At 47.3% G+C, this 12,489-nt stretch overlaps 28 non-coding genes and 1 pseudogene across 28 annotated transcripts; all 29 read right to left on the bottom strand.

The window, feature by feature from the left end:
* Positions 1-12: 12 nt before the first annotated feature.
* On the bottom strand, positions 13-129 carry LOC136622588 (U5 spliceosomal RNA). Its single transcript, XR_010791798.1, has one exon. It is a non-coding gene; the product is annotated as a U5 spliceosomal RNA (small nuclear RNA).
* A 315-nt stretch (positions 130-444) lies between these two features.
* Positions 445-561, bottom strand: LOC136622329 (U5 spliceosomal RNA). Its single transcript, XR_010791549.1, has one exon. It is a non-coding gene; the product is annotated as a U5 spliceosomal RNA (small nuclear RNA).
* A 317-nt stretch (positions 562-878) lies between these two features.
* Positions 879-995, bottom strand: LOC136622623 (U5 spliceosomal RNA). The gene has a single exon (XR_010791830.1). It is a non-coding gene; the product is annotated as a U5 spliceosomal RNA (small nuclear RNA).
* A 317-nt stretch (positions 996-1,312) lies between these two features.
* LOC136623117 (U5 spliceosomal RNA) lies at positions 1,313-1,429 on the bottom strand. The gene has a single exon (XR_010792285.1). It is a non-coding gene; the product is annotated as a U5 spliceosomal RNA (small nuclear RNA).
* Positions 1,430-1,738: 309 nt separating this feature from the next.
* On the bottom strand, positions 1,739-1,855 carry LOC136623116 (U5 spliceosomal RNA). Its single transcript, XR_010792284.1, has one exon. It is a non-coding gene; the product is annotated as a U5 spliceosomal RNA (small nuclear RNA).
* Positions 1,856-2,172: 317 nt separating this feature from the next.
* Positions 2,173-2,289, bottom strand: LOC136623115 (U5 spliceosomal RNA). Its single transcript, XR_010792283.1, has one exon. It is a non-coding gene; the product is annotated as a U5 spliceosomal RNA (small nuclear RNA).
* Positions 2,290-2,606: 317 nt separating this feature from the next.
* On the bottom strand, positions 2,607-2,723 carry LOC136623114 (U5 spliceosomal RNA). Its single transcript, XR_010792282.1, has one exon. It is a non-coding gene; the product is annotated as a U5 spliceosomal RNA (small nuclear RNA).
* Positions 2,724-3,040: 317 nt separating this feature from the next.
* Positions 3,041-3,157, bottom strand: LOC136623112 (U5 spliceosomal RNA). Its single transcript, XR_010792280.1, has one exon. It is a non-coding gene; the product is annotated as a U5 spliceosomal RNA (small nuclear RNA).
* Positions 3,158-3,474: 317 nt separating this feature from the next.
* LOC136622629 (U5 spliceosomal RNA) lies at positions 3,475-3,592 on the bottom strand. The gene has a single exon (XR_010791835.1). It is a non-coding gene; the product is annotated as a U5 spliceosomal RNA (small nuclear RNA).
* A 299-nt stretch (positions 3,593-3,891) lies between these two features.
* Positions 3,892-3,999, bottom strand: LOC136622633 (U5 spliceosomal RNA; annotated as a pseudogene).
* A 317-nt stretch (positions 4,000-4,316) lies between these two features.
* Positions 4,317-4,433, bottom strand: LOC136623111 (U5 spliceosomal RNA). The gene has a single exon (XR_010792279.1). It is a non-coding gene; the product is annotated as a U5 spliceosomal RNA (small nuclear RNA).
* A 317-nt stretch (positions 4,434-4,750) lies between these two features.
* LOC136623110 (U5 spliceosomal RNA) lies at positions 4,751-4,867 on the bottom strand. Its single transcript, XR_010792278.1, has one exon. It is a non-coding gene; the product is annotated as a U5 spliceosomal RNA (small nuclear RNA).
* Positions 4,868-5,184: 317 nt separating this feature from the next.
* Positions 5,185-5,301, bottom strand: LOC136622332 (U5 spliceosomal RNA). The gene has a single exon (XR_010791552.1). It is a non-coding gene; the product is annotated as a U5 spliceosomal RNA (small nuclear RNA).
* Positions 5,302-5,618: 317 nt separating this feature from the next.
* Positions 5,619-5,735, bottom strand: LOC136623109 (U5 spliceosomal RNA). Its single transcript, XR_010792277.1, has one exon. It is a non-coding gene; the product is annotated as a U5 spliceosomal RNA (small nuclear RNA).
* A 300-nt stretch (positions 5,736-6,035) lies between these two features.
* LOC136623107 (U5 spliceosomal RNA) lies at positions 6,036-6,152 on the bottom strand. Its single transcript, XR_010792276.1, has one exon. It is a non-coding gene; the product is annotated as a U5 spliceosomal RNA (small nuclear RNA).
* A 317-nt stretch (positions 6,153-6,469) lies between these two features.
* LOC136623106 (U5 spliceosomal RNA) lies at positions 6,470-6,586 on the bottom strand. The gene has a single exon (XR_010792275.1). It is a non-coding gene; the product is annotated as a U5 spliceosomal RNA (small nuclear RNA).
* Positions 6,587-6,903: 317 nt separating this feature from the next.
* On the bottom strand, positions 6,904-7,020 carry LOC136622367 (U5 spliceosomal RNA). The gene has a single exon (XR_010791586.1). It is a non-coding gene; the product is annotated as a U5 spliceosomal RNA (small nuclear RNA).
* Positions 7,021-7,335: 315 nt separating this feature from the next.
* LOC136622453 (U5 spliceosomal RNA) lies at positions 7,336-7,452 on the bottom strand. The gene has a single exon (XR_010791669.1). It is a non-coding gene; the product is annotated as a U5 spliceosomal RNA (small nuclear RNA).
* Positions 7,453-7,767: 315 nt separating this feature from the next.
* LOC136622430 (U5 spliceosomal RNA) lies at positions 7,768-7,884 on the bottom strand. Its single transcript, XR_010791647.1, has one exon. It is a non-coding gene; the product is annotated as a U5 spliceosomal RNA (small nuclear RNA).
* A 317-nt stretch (positions 7,885-8,201) lies between these two features.
* Positions 8,202-8,318, bottom strand: LOC136623105 (U5 spliceosomal RNA). The gene has a single exon (XR_010792274.1). It is a non-coding gene; the product is annotated as a U5 spliceosomal RNA (small nuclear RNA).
* Positions 8,319-8,635: 317 nt separating this feature from the next.
* LOC136622212 (U5 spliceosomal RNA) lies at positions 8,636-8,752 on the bottom strand. The gene has a single exon (XR_010791436.1). It is a non-coding gene; the product is annotated as a U5 spliceosomal RNA (small nuclear RNA).
* Positions 8,753-9,069: 317 nt separating this feature from the next.
* LOC136623104 (U5 spliceosomal RNA) lies at positions 9,070-9,186 on the bottom strand. The gene has a single exon (XR_010792273.1). It is a non-coding gene; the product is annotated as a U5 spliceosomal RNA (small nuclear RNA).
* Positions 9,187-9,503: 317 nt separating this feature from the next.
* Positions 9,504-9,620, bottom strand: LOC136622363 (U5 spliceosomal RNA). Its single transcript, XR_010791581.1, has one exon. It is a non-coding gene; the product is annotated as a U5 spliceosomal RNA (small nuclear RNA).
* A 316-nt stretch (positions 9,621-9,936) lies between these two features.
* Positions 9,937-10,053, bottom strand: LOC136622407 (U5 spliceosomal RNA). The gene has a single exon (XR_010791624.1). It is a non-coding gene; the product is annotated as a U5 spliceosomal RNA (small nuclear RNA).
* A 317-nt stretch (positions 10,054-10,370) lies between these two features.
* LOC136622299 (U5 spliceosomal RNA) lies at positions 10,371-10,487 on the bottom strand. Its single transcript, XR_010791520.1, has one exon. It is a non-coding gene; the product is annotated as a U5 spliceosomal RNA (small nuclear RNA).
* A 315-nt stretch (positions 10,488-10,802) lies between these two features.
* LOC136622260 (U5 spliceosomal RNA) lies at positions 10,803-10,919 on the bottom strand. Its single transcript, XR_010791483.1, has one exon. It is a non-coding gene; the product is annotated as a U5 spliceosomal RNA (small nuclear RNA).
* Positions 10,920-11,236: 317 nt separating this feature from the next.
* Positions 11,237-11,353, bottom strand: LOC136623103 (U5 spliceosomal RNA). The gene has a single exon (XR_010792272.1). It is a non-coding gene; the product is annotated as a U5 spliceosomal RNA (small nuclear RNA).
* A 317-nt stretch (positions 11,354-11,670) lies between these two features.
* On the bottom strand, positions 11,671-11,787 carry LOC136623102 (U5 spliceosomal RNA). Its single transcript, XR_010792271.1, has one exon. It is a non-coding gene; the product is annotated as a U5 spliceosomal RNA (small nuclear RNA).
* Positions 11,788-12,104: 317 nt separating this feature from the next.
* Positions 12,105-12,221, bottom strand: LOC136622362 (U5 spliceosomal RNA). Its single transcript, XR_010791580.1, has one exon. It is a non-coding gene; the product is annotated as a U5 spliceosomal RNA (small nuclear RNA).
* Between the last annotated feature and the right edge of the window lie 268 nt (positions 12,222-12,489).

The raw sequence follows: 12,489 nt of genomic DNA, 5'->3' as shown, positions 1-12,489 counted from the left end.
CCAGAATAAGGAAGCCCCAGCAAAACTGGAGCATGCAAAAATTGCTACAAAACTCAGTGTTGCTCCTCTCCACGGAAATCTTTAGTAAAAGGCGAAAGATTTATACGTTCTGAAGACAAACCAGAGCATAATGGGCAAGGGGTTCCTCAGCTCCTGCCACCACCGCTGCAGTGCTCTCTTAGCCTAGGGAGACCACCCGGAAAAGAGGCAAAATGAGAAATTGTGCACAACCAGCCAGAATCCTTCACTTCTGCAGTATGCAAATAAGGCCCCTGTTCAGGAACTGTTGACAGGATTCTGGCTGCCTTGGGTAATTGTGCACAATCAGCCAGGATCACATCTTTCCCAGGAAGCTTTGCTTCTGCAACATGCAAATGAGGACCCCCATTCAGGATCAGTTAACACATTCGGAAACAGCACTCTCTTTTTTCACCAGAATAAGGAAGCCCCAGCAAAACTGGAGCGTTCAAAAATTGCTACAAAACTCAGTGTTGCTCCTCTCCACGGAAATCTTTAGTAAAAGGCGAAAGATTTATACGTTCTGAAGAGAAACCAGAGCATAATGGGCAAGGGGTTCCTCAGCTCCTGCCACCACCGCTGCAGTGCTCTCTTAGCCTAGGGAGACCACCCGGAAAAGAGGCAAAATGAGAAATTGTGCACAACCAGCCAGAATCCTTCACTTCTGCAGTATGCAAATAAGGCCCCTGTTCAGGAACTGTTGACAGGATTCTGGCTGCCTTGGGTAATTGTGCACAATCAGCCAGGATCACATCTTTCCCAGGATGCTTTGCTTCTGCAACATGCAAATGAGGACCCCCATTCAGGATCAGTTAACACATTCGGAAACAGCACGCTCTCTTTTTTCACCAGAATAAGGAAGCCCCAGCAAAACTGGAGCATGCAAAAATTGCTACAAAACTCAGTGTTGCTCCTCTCCACGATAATCTTTAGTAAAAGGCGAAAGATTTATACGTTCTGAAGAGCAACCAGAGCATAATGGGCAAGGGGTTCCTCAGCTCCTGCCACCACCGCTGCAGTGCTCTCTTAGCCTAGGGAGACCACCCGGAAAAGAGGCAAAATGAGAAATTGTGCACAACCAGCCAGAATCCTTCACTTCTGCAGTATGCAAATAAGGCCCCTGTTCAGGAACTGTTGACAGGATTCTGGCTGCCTTGGGTAATTGTGCACAATCAGCCAGGATCACATCTTTCCCAGGATGCTTTGCTTCTGCAACATGCAAATGAGGACCCCCATTCAGGATCAGTTAACACATTCAGAAACAGCACGCTCTCTTTTTTCACCAGAATAAGGAAGCCCCAGCAAAACTGGAGCATGCAAAAATTGCTACAAAACTCAGTGTTGCTCCTCTCCACGGAAATCTTTAGTAAAAGGCGAAAGATTTATACGTTCTGAAGAGAAACCAGAGCATAATGGGCAAGGGGTTCCTGCCACCACCGCTGCAGTGCTCTCTTAGCCTAGGGAGACCACCCGGAAAAGAGGCAAAATGAGAAATTGTGCACAACCAGCCAGAATCCTTCACTTCTGCAGTATGCAAATAAGGCCCCTGTTCAGGAACTGTTGACAGGATTCTGGCTGCCTTGGGTAATTGTGCACAATCAGCCAGGATCACATCTTTCCCAGGATGCTTTGCTTCTGCAACATGCAAATGAGGACCCCCATTCAGGATCAGTTAACACATTCGGAAACAGCACTCTCTCTTTTTTCACCAGAATAAGGAAGCCCCAGCAAAACTGGAGCATGCAAAAATTGCTACAAAACTCAGTGTTGCTCCTCTCCACGGAAATCTTTAGTAAAAGGCGAAAGATTTATACGTTCTGAAGAGAAACCAGAGCATAATGGGCAAGGGGTTCCTCAGCTCCTGCCACCACCGCTGCAGTGCTCTCTTAGCCTGGGGAGACCACCCGGAAAAGAGGCAAAATGAGAAATTGTGCACAACCAGCCAGAATCCTTCACTTCTGCAGTATGCAAATAAGGCCCCTGTTCAGGAACTGTTGACAGGATTCTGGCTGCCTTGGGTAATTGTGCACAATCAGCCAGGATCACATCTTTCCCAGGATGCTTTGCTTCTGCAACATGCAAATGAGGACCCCCATTCAGGATCAGTTAACACATTCGGAAACAGCACGCTCTCTTTTTTCACCAGAATAAGGAAGCCCCAGCAAAACTGGAGCATGCAAAAATTGCTACAAAACTCAGTGTTGCTCCTCTCCACGGAAATCTTTAGTAAAAGGCGAAAGATTTATACGTTCTGAAGAGAAACCAGAGCATAATGGGCAAGGGGTTCCTCAGCTCCTGCCACCACCGCTGCAGTGCTCTCTTAGCCTAGGGAGACCACCCGGAAAAGAGGCAAAATGAGAAATTGTGCACAACCAGCCAGAATCCTTCACTTCTGCAGTATGCAAATAAGGCCCCTGTTCAGGAACTGTTGACAGGATTCTGGCTGCCTTGGGTAATTGTGCACAATCAGCCAGGATCACATCTTTCCCAGGATGCTTTGCTTCTGCAACATGCAAATGAGGACCCCCATTCAGGATCAGTTAACACATTCGGAAACAGCACTCTCTCTTTTTTCACCAGAATAAGGAAGCCCCAGCAAAACTGGAGCATGCAAAAATTGCTACAAAACTCAGTGTTGCTCCTCTCCACGGAAATCTTTAGTAAAAGGCGAAAGATTTATACGTTCTGAAGAGAAACCAGAGCATAATGGGCAAGGGGTTCCTCAGCTCCTGCCACCACCGCTGCAGTGCTCTCTTAGCCTAGGGAGACCACCCGGAAAAGAGGCCAAATGAGAAATTGTGCACAACCAGCCAGAATCCTTCACTTCTGCAGTATGCAAATAAGGCCCCTGTTCAGGAACTGTTGACAGGATTCTGGCTGCCTTGGGTAATTGTGCACAATCAGCCAGGATCACATCTTTCCCAGGATGCTTTGCTTCTGCAACATGCAAATGAGGACCCCCATTCAGGATCAGTTAACACATTCGGAAACAGCACTCTCTCTTTTTTCACCAGAATAAGGAAGCCCCAGCAAAACTGGAGCATGCAAAAATTGCTACAAAACTCAGTGTTGCTCCTCTCCACGGAAATCTTTAGTAAAAGGCGAAAGATTTATACGTTCTGAAGAGAAACCAGAGCATAATGGGCAAGGGGTTCCTCAGCTCCTGCCACCACCGCTGCAGTGCTCTCTTAGCCTAGGGAGACCACCCGGAAAAGAGGCAAAATGAGAAATTGTGCACAACCAGCCAGAATCCTTCACTTCTGCAGTATGCAAATAAGGCCCCTGTTCAGGAACTGTTGACAGGATTCTGGCTGCCTTGGGTAATTGTGCACAATCAGCCAGGATCACATCTTTCCCAGGATGCTTTGCTTCTGCAACATGCAAATGAGGACCCCCATTCAGGATCAGTTAACACATTCGGAAACAGCACTCTCTCTTTTTTCACCAGAATAAGGAAGCCCCAGCAAAACTGGAGCATGCAAAAATTGCTACAAAACTCAGTGTTGCTCCTCTCCACAGAAATCTTTAGTAAAAGGCAAAAAGATTTATATGTTCTGAAGAGAAACCAGAGCATAATGGGCAAGGGGTTCCTCAGCTCCTGCCACCACCGCTGCAGTGCTCTCTTAGCCTAGGGAGACCACCCGGAAAAGAGGCAAAATGAGAAATTGTGCACAACCAGCCAGAATCCTTCACTTCTGCAGTATGCAAATAAGGCCCCTGTTCAGGAACTGTTGACAGGATTCTGGCTGCCTTGGGTAATTGTGCACAATCAGCCAGGATCACATCTTTCCCAGGATGCTTTGCTTCTGCAACATGCAAATGAGGACCCCCATTCAGGATCAGTTAACACATTCGGAAACAGCACTCTCTCTTTTTTCACCAGAATAAGGAAGCCCCAGCAAAACTCAGTGTTGCTCCTCTCCACGGAAATCTTTAGTAAAAGGCGAAAGATTTATACGTTCTGAAGAGAAACCAGAGCATAATGGGCAAGGGGTTCCTCAGCTCCTGCCACCACCGCTGCAGTGCTCTCTTAGCCTAGGGAGACCACCCGGAAAAGAGGCCAAATGAGAAATTGTGCACAACCAGCCAGAATCCTTCACTTCTGCAGTATGCAAATAAGGCCCCTGTTCAGGAACTGTTGACAGGATTCTGGCTGCCTTGGGTAATTGTGCACAATCAGCCAGGATCACATCTTTCCCAGGATGCTTTGCTTCTGCAACATGCAAATGAGGACCCCCATTCAGGATCAGTTAACACATTCGGAAACAGCACTCTCTCTTTTTTCACCAGAATAAGGAAGCCCCAGCAAAACTGGAGCATGCAAAAATTGCTACAAAACTCAGTGTTGCTCCTCTCCACGGAAATCTTTAGTAAAAGGCGAAAGATTTATACGTTCTGAAGAGAAACCAGAGCATAATGGGCAAGGGGTTCCTCAGCTCCTGCCACCACCGCTGCAGTGCTCTCTTAGCCTAGGGAGACCACCCGGAAAAGAGGCAAAATGAGAAATTGTGCACAACCAGCCAGAATCCTTCACTTCTGCAGTATGCAAATAAGGCCCCTGTTCAGGAACTGTTGACAGGATTCTGGCTGCCTTGGGTAATTGTGCACAATCAGCCAGGATCACATCTTTCCCAGGATGCTTTGCTTCTGCAACATGCAAATGAGGACCCCCATTCAGGATCAGTTAACACATTCGGAAACAGCACTCTCTCTTTTTTCACCAGAATAAGGAAGCCCCAGCAAAACTGGAGCATGCAAAAATTGCTACAAAACTCAGTGTTGCTCCTCTCCACGGAAATCTTTAGTAAAAGGCGAAAGATTTATACGTTCTGAAGAGAAACCAGAGCATAATGGGCAAGGGGTTCCTCAGCTCCTGCCACCACCGCTGCAGTGCTCTCTTAGCCTAGGGAGACCACCCGGAAAAGAGGCAAAATGAGAAATTGTGCACAACCAGCCAGAATCCTTCACTTCTGCAGTATGCAAATAAGGCCCCTGTTCAGGAACTGTTGACAGGATTCTGGCTGCCTTGGGTAATTGTGCACAATCAGCCAGGATCACATCTTTCCCAGGATGCTTTGCTTCTGCAACATGCAAATGAGGACCCCCATTCAGGATCAGTTAACACATTCGGAAACAGCACTCTCTCTTTTTTCACCAGAATAAGGAAGCCCCAGCAAAACTGGAGCATGCAAAAATTGCTACAAAACTCAGTGTTGCTCCTCTCCACGGAAATCTTTAGTAAAAGGCGAAAGATTTATACATTCTGAAGAGAAACCAGAGCATAATGGGCAAGGGGTTCCTCAGCTCCTGCCACCACCGCTGCAGTGCTCTCTTAGCCTAGGGAGACCACCCGGAAAAGAGGCAAAATGAGAAATTGTGCACAACCAGCCAGAATCCTTCACTTCTGCAGTATGCAAATAAGGCCCCTGTTCAGGAACTGTTGACAGGATTCTGGCTGCCTTGGGTAATTGTGCACAATCAGCCAGGATCACATCTTTCCCAGGATGCTTTGCTTCTGCAACATGCAAATGAGGACCCCCATTCAGGATCAGTTAACACATTCGGAAACAGCACTCTCTCTTTTTTCACCAGAATAAGGAAGCCCCAGCAAAACTGGAGCATGCAAAAATTGCTACAAAACTCAGTGTTGCTCCTCTCCACGGAAATCTTTAGTAAAAGGCGAAAGATTTATACGTTCTGAAGAGAAACCAGAGCATAATGGGCAAGGGGTTCCTCAGCTCCTGCCACCACCGCTGCAGTGCTCTCTTAGCCTAGGGAGACCACCCGGAAAAGAGGCAAAATGAGAAATTGTGCACAACCAGCCAGAATCCTTCACTTCTGCAGTATGCAAATAAGGCCCCTGTTCAGGAACTGTTGACAGGATTCTGGCTGCCTTGGGTAATTGTGCACAATCAGCCAGGATGCTTTGCTTCTGCAACATGCAAATGAGGACCCCCATTCAGGATCAGTTAACACATTCGGAAACAGCACTCTCTCTTTTTTCACCAGAATAAGGAAGCCCCAGCAAAACTGGAGCATGCAAAAATTGCTACAAAACTCAGTGTTGCTCCTCTCCACGGAAATCTTTAGTAAAAGGCGAAAGATTTATACGTTCTGAAGAGAAACCAGAGCATAATGGGCAAGGGGTTCCTCAGCTCCTGCCACCACCGCTGCAGTGCTCTCTTAGCCTAGGGAGACCACCCGGAAAAGAGGCCAAATGAGAAATTGTGCACAACCAGCCAGAATCCTTCACTTCTGCAGTATGCAAATAAGGCCCCTGTTCAGGAACTGTTGACAGGATTCTGGCTGCCTTGGGTAATTGTGCACAATCAGCCAGGATCACATCTTTCCCAGGATGCTTTGCTTCTGCAACATGCAAATGAGGACCCCCATTCAGGATCAGTTAACACATTCGGAAACAGCACTCTCTCTTTTTTCACCAGAATAAGGAAGCCCCAGCAAAACTGGAGCATGCAAAAATTGCTACAAAACTCAGTGTTGCTCCTCTCCACGGAAATCTTTAGTAAAAGGCGAAAGATTTATACGTTCTGAAGAGAAACCAGAGCATAATGGGCAAGGGGTTCCTCAGCTCCTGCCACCACCGCTGCAGTGCTCTCTTAGCCTGGGGAGACCACCCGGAAAAGAGGCAAAATGAGAAATTGTGCACAACCAGCCAGAATCCTTCACTTCTGCAGTATGCAAATAAGGCCCCTGTTCAGGAACTGTTGACAGGATTCTGGCTGCCTTGGGTAATTGTGCACAATCAGCCAGGATCACATCTTTCCCAGGATGCTTTGCTTCTGCAACATGCAAATGAGGACCCCCATTCAGGATCAGTTAACACATTCGGAAACAGCACGCTCTCTTTTTTCACCAGAATAAGGAAGCCCCTGCAAAACTGGAGCATGCAAAAATTGCTACAAAACTCAGTGTTGCTCCTCTCCACGGAAATCTTTAGTAAAAGGCGAAAGATTTATACGTTCTGAAGAGAAACCAGAGCATAATGGGCAAGGGGTTCCTCAGCTCCTGCCACCACCGCTGCAGTGCTCTCTTAGCCTAGGGAGACCACCCGGAAAAGAGGCAAAATGAGAACTTGTGCACAACCAGCCAGAATCCTTCACTTCTGCAGTATGCAAATAAGGCCCCTGTTCAGGAACTGTTGACAGGATTCTGGCTGCCTTGGGTAATTGTGCACAATCAGCCAGGATCACATCTTTCCCAGGAAGCTTTGCTTCTGCAACATGCAAATGAGGACCCCCATTCAGGATCAGTTAACACATTCGGAAACAGCACTCTCTTTTTTCACCAGAATAAGGAAGCCCCAGCAAAACTGGAGCATTCAAAAATTGCTACAAAACTCAGTGTTGCTCCTCTCCACGGAAATCTTTAGTAAAAGGCGAAAGATTTATACGTTCTGAAGACAAACCAGAGTATAATGGGCAAGGGGTTCCTCAGCTCCTGCCACCACCGCTGCAGTGCTCTCTTAGCCTGGGGAGACCACCCGGAAAAGAGGCAAAATGAGAAATTGTGCACAACCAGCCAGAATCCTTCACTTCTGCAGTATGCAAATAAGGCCCCTGTTCAGGAACTGTTGACAGGATTCTGGCTGCCTTGGGTAATTGTGCACAATCAGCCAGGATCACATCTTTCCCAGGAAGCTTTGCTTCTGCAACATGCAAATGAGGACCCCCATTCAGGATCAGTTAACACATTCGGAAACAGCACTCTCTTTTTTCACCAGAATAAGGAAGCCCCAGCAAAACTGGAGGATTCAAAAATTGCTACAAAACTCAGTGTTGCTCCTCTCCACGGAAATCTTTAGTAAAAGGCGAAAGATTTATACGTTCTGAAGAGAAACCAGAGCATAATGGGCAAGGGGTTCCTCAGCTCCTGCCACCACCGCTGCAGTGCTCTCTTAGCCTAGGGAGACCACCCGGAAAAGAGGCAAAATGAGAAATTGTGCACAACCAGCCAGAATCCTTCACTTCTGCAGTATGCAAATAAGGCCCCTGTTCAGGAACTGTTGACAGGATTCTGGCTGCCTTGGGTAATTGTGCACAATCAGCCAGGATCACATCTTTCCCAGGATGCTTTGCTTCTGCAACATGCAAATGAGGACCCCCATTCAGGATCAGTTAACACATTCGGAAACAGCACTCTCTCTTTTTTCACCAGAATAAGGAAGCCCCAGCAAAACTGGAGCATGCAAAAATTGCTACAAAACTCAGTGTTGCTCCTCTCCACGGAAATCTTTAGTAAAAGGCGAAAGATTTATACGTTCTGAAGAGAAACCAGAGCATAATGGGCAAGGGGTTCCTCAGCTCCTGCCACCACCGCTGCAGTGCTCTCTTAGCCTAGGGAGACCACCCGGAAAAGAGGCAAAATGAGAAATTGTGCACAACCAGCCAGAATCCTTCACTTCTGCAGTATGCAAATAAGGCCCCTGTTCAGGAACTGTTGACAGGATTCTGGCTGCCTTGGGTAATTGTGCACAATCAGCCAGGATCACATCTTTCCCAGGATGCTTTGCTTCTGCAACATGCAAATGAGGACCCCCATTCAGGATCAGTTAACACATTCGGAAACAGCACTCTCTCTTTTTTCACCAGAATAAGGAAGCCCCAGCAAAACTGGAGCATGCAAAAATTGCTACAAAACTCAGTGTTGCTCCTCTCCACGGAAATCTTTAGTAAAAGGCAAAAGATTTATACGTTCTGAAGAGAAACCAGAGCATAATGGGCAAGGGGTTCCTCAGCTCCTGCCACCACCGCTGCAGTGCTCTCTTAGCCTAGGGAGACCACCCGGAAAAGAGGCAAAATGAGAAATTGTGCACAACCAGCCAGAATCCTTCACTTCTGCAGTATGCAAATAAGGCCCCTGTTCAGGAACTGTTGACAGGATTCTGGCTGCCTTGGGTAATTGTGCACAATCAGCCAGGATCACATCTTTCCCAGGATGCTTTGCTTCTGCAACATGCAAATGAGGACCCCCATTCAGGATCAGTTAACACATTCGGAAACAGCACGCTCTCTTTTTTCACCAGAATAAGGAAGCCCCAGCAAAACTGGAGCATGCAAAAATTGCTACAAAACTCAGTGTTGCTCCTCTCCACGGAAATCTTTAGTAAAAGGCGAAAGATTTATACGTTCTGAAGAGAAACCAGAGCATAATGGGCAAGGGGTTCCTCAGCTCCTGCCACCACCACTGCAGTGCTCTCTTAGCCTAGGGAGACCACCCGGAAAAGAGGCAAAATGAGAAATTGTGCACAACCAGCCAGAATCCTTCACTTCTGCAGTATGCAAATAAGGCCCCTGTTCAGGAACTGTTGACAGGATTCTGGCTGCCTTGGGTAATTGTGCACAATCAGCCAGGATCACATCTTTCCCAGGATGCTTTGCTTCTGCAACATGCAAATGAGGACCCCCATTCAGGATCAGTTAACACATTCGGAAACAGCACGCTCTCTTTTTTCACCAGAATAAGGAAGCCCCAGCAAAACTAGAGCATGCAAAAATTGCTACAAAACTCAGTGTTGCTCCTCTCCACGGAAATCTTTAGTAAAAGGCGAAAGATTTATACGTTCTGAAGAGAAACCAGAGAAAATGGGCAAGGGGTTCCTCAGCTCCTGCCACCACCGCTGCAGTGCTCTCTTAGCCTAGGGAGACCACCCGGAAAAGAGGCAAAATGAGAAATTGTGCACAACCAGCCAGAATCCTTCACTTCTGCAGTATGCAAATAAGGCCCCTGTTCAGGAACTGTTGACAGGATTCTGGCTGCCTTGGGTAATTGTGCACAATCAGCCAGGATCACATCTTTCCCAGGATGCTTTGCTTCTGCAACATGCAAATGAGGACCCCCGTTCAGGATCAGTTAACACATTCGGAAACAGCACGCTCTCTTTTTTCACCAGAATAAGGAAGCCCCAGCAAAACTGGAGCATGCAAAAATAGCTACAAAACTCAGTGTTGCTCCTCTCCACGGAAATCTTTAGTAAAAGGCGAAAGATTTATACGTTCTGAAGAGAAACCAGAGCATAATGGGCAAGGGGTTCCTCAGCTCCTGCCACCACCGCTGCAGTGCTCTCTTAGCCTAGGGAGACCACCCGGAAAAGAGGCAAAATGAGAAATTGTGCACAACCAGCCAGAATCCTTCACTTCTGCAGTATGCAAATAAGGCCCCTGTTCAGGAACTGTTGACAGGATTCTGGCTGCCTTGGGTAATTGTGCACAATCAGCCAGGATCACATCTTTCCCAGGATGCTTTGCTTCTGCAACATGCAAATGAGGACCCCCATTCAGGATCAGTTAACACATTCGGAAACAGCACGCTCTCTTTTTTCACCAGAATAAGGAAGCCCCAGCAAAACTGGAGCACGCAAAAATTGCTACAAAACTCAGTGTTGCTCCTCTCCACGGAAATCTTTAGTAAAAGGCGAAAGATTTATACGTTCTGAAGAGAAACCAGAGCATAATGGGCAAGGGGTTCCTCAGCTCCTGCCACCACCGCTGCAGTGCTCTCTTAGCCTAGGGAGACCACCCGGAAAAGAGGCAAAATGAGAACTTGTGCACAACCAGCCAGAATCCTTCACTTCTGCAGTATGCAAATAAGGCCCCTGTTCAGGAACTGTTGACAGGATTCTGGCTGCCTTGGGTAATTGTGCACAATCAGCCAGGATCACATCTTTCCCAGGAAGCTTTGCTTCTGCAACATGCAAATGAGGACCCCCATTCAGGATCAGTTAACACATTCGGAAACAGCACTCTCTTTTTTCACCAGAATAAGGAAGCCCCAGCAAAACTGGAGCATTCAAAAATTGCTACAAAACTCAGTGTTGCTCCTCTCCACGGAAATCTTTAGTAAAAGGCGAAAGATTTATACGTTCTGAAGAGAAACCAGAGCATAATGGGCAAGGGGTTCCTCAGCTCCTGCCACCACCGCTGCAGTGCTCTCTTAGCCTAGGGAGACCACCCGGAAAAGAGGCAAAATGAGAAATTGTGCACAACCAGCCAGAATCCTTCACTTCTGCAGTATGCAAATAAGGCCCCTGTTCAGGAACTGTTGACAGGATTCTGGCTGCCTTGGGTAATTGTGCACAATCAGCCAGGATCACATCTTTCCCAGGATGCTTTGCTTCTGCAACATGCAAATGAGGACCCCCATTCAGGATCAGTTAACACATTCGGAAACAGCACTCTCTCTTTTTTCACCAGAATAAGGAAGCCCCAGCAAAACTGGAGCATGCAAAAATTGCTACAAAACTCAGTGTTGCTCCTCTCCACGGAAATCTTTAGTAAAAGGCGAAAGATTTATACGTTCTGAAGAGAAACCAGAGCATAATGGGCAAGGGGTTCCTCAGCTCCTGCCACCACCGCTGCAGTGCTCTCTTAGCCTAGGGAGACCACCCGGAAAAGAGGCAAAATGAGAAATTGTGCACAACCAGCCAGAATCCTTCACTTCTGCAGTATGCAAATAAGGCCCCTGTTCAGGAACTGTTGACAGGATTCTGGCTGCCTTGGGTAATTGTGCACAATCAGCCAGGATCACATCTTTCCCAGGATGCTTTGCTTCTGCAACATGCAAATGAGGACCCCCATTCAGGATCAGTTAACACATTCGGAAACAGCACTCTCTCTTTTTTCACCAGAATAAGGAAGCCCCAGCAAAACTGGAGCATGCAAAAATTGCTACAAAACTCAGTGTTGCTCCTCTCCACGGAAATCTTTAGTAAAAGGCGAAAGATTTATACGTTCTGAAGAGAAACCAGAGCATAATGGGCAAGGGGTTCCTCAGCTCCTGCCACCACCACTGCAGTGCTCTCTTAGCCTAGGGAGACCACCCGGAAAAGAGGCAAAATGAGAAATTGTGCACAACCAGCCAGAATCCTTCACTTCTGCAGTATGCAAATAAGGCCCCTGTTCAGGAACTGTTGACAGGATTCTGGCTGCCTTGGGTAATTGTGCACAATCAGCCAGGATCACATCTTTCCCAGGATGCTTTGCTTCTGCAACATGCAAATGAGGACCCCCATTCAGGATCAGTTAACACATTCGGAAACAGCACGCTCTCTTTTTTCACCAGAATAAGGAAGCCCCAGCAAAACTAGAGCATGCAAAAATTGCTACAAAACTCAGTGTTGCTCCTCTCCACGGAAATCTTTAGTAAAAGGCGAAAGATTTATACGTTCTGAAGAGAAACCAGAGAAAATGGGCAAGGGGTTCCTCAGCTCCTGCCACCACCGCTGCAGTGCTCTCTTAGCCTAGGGAGACCACCCGGAAAAGAGGCAAAATGAGAAATTGTGCACAACCAGCCAGAATCCTTCACTTCTGCAGTATGCAAATAAGGCCCCTGTTCAGGAACTGTTGACAGGATTCTGGCTGCCTTGGGTAATTGTGCACAATCAGCCAGGATCACATCTTTCCCAGGATGCTTTGCTTCTGCAACATGCAAATGAGGACCCCCGTTCAGGATCAG

Source organism: Eleutherodactylus coqui, chromosome 3 (genome assembly GCF_035609145.1).
Source record: "Eleutherodactylus coqui strain aEleCoq1 chromosome 3, aEleCoq1.hap1, whole genome shotgun sequence".
In the NCBI taxonomy this organism is placed as follows: Eukaryota; Metazoa; Chordata; class Amphibia; order Anura; family Eleutherodactylidae; genus Eleutherodactylus; species Eleutherodactylus coqui.
The sequence above is the reverse complement of the archived record's forward strand: the minus strand, read 5'-3'. Positions and strand labels throughout refer to the sequence as shown.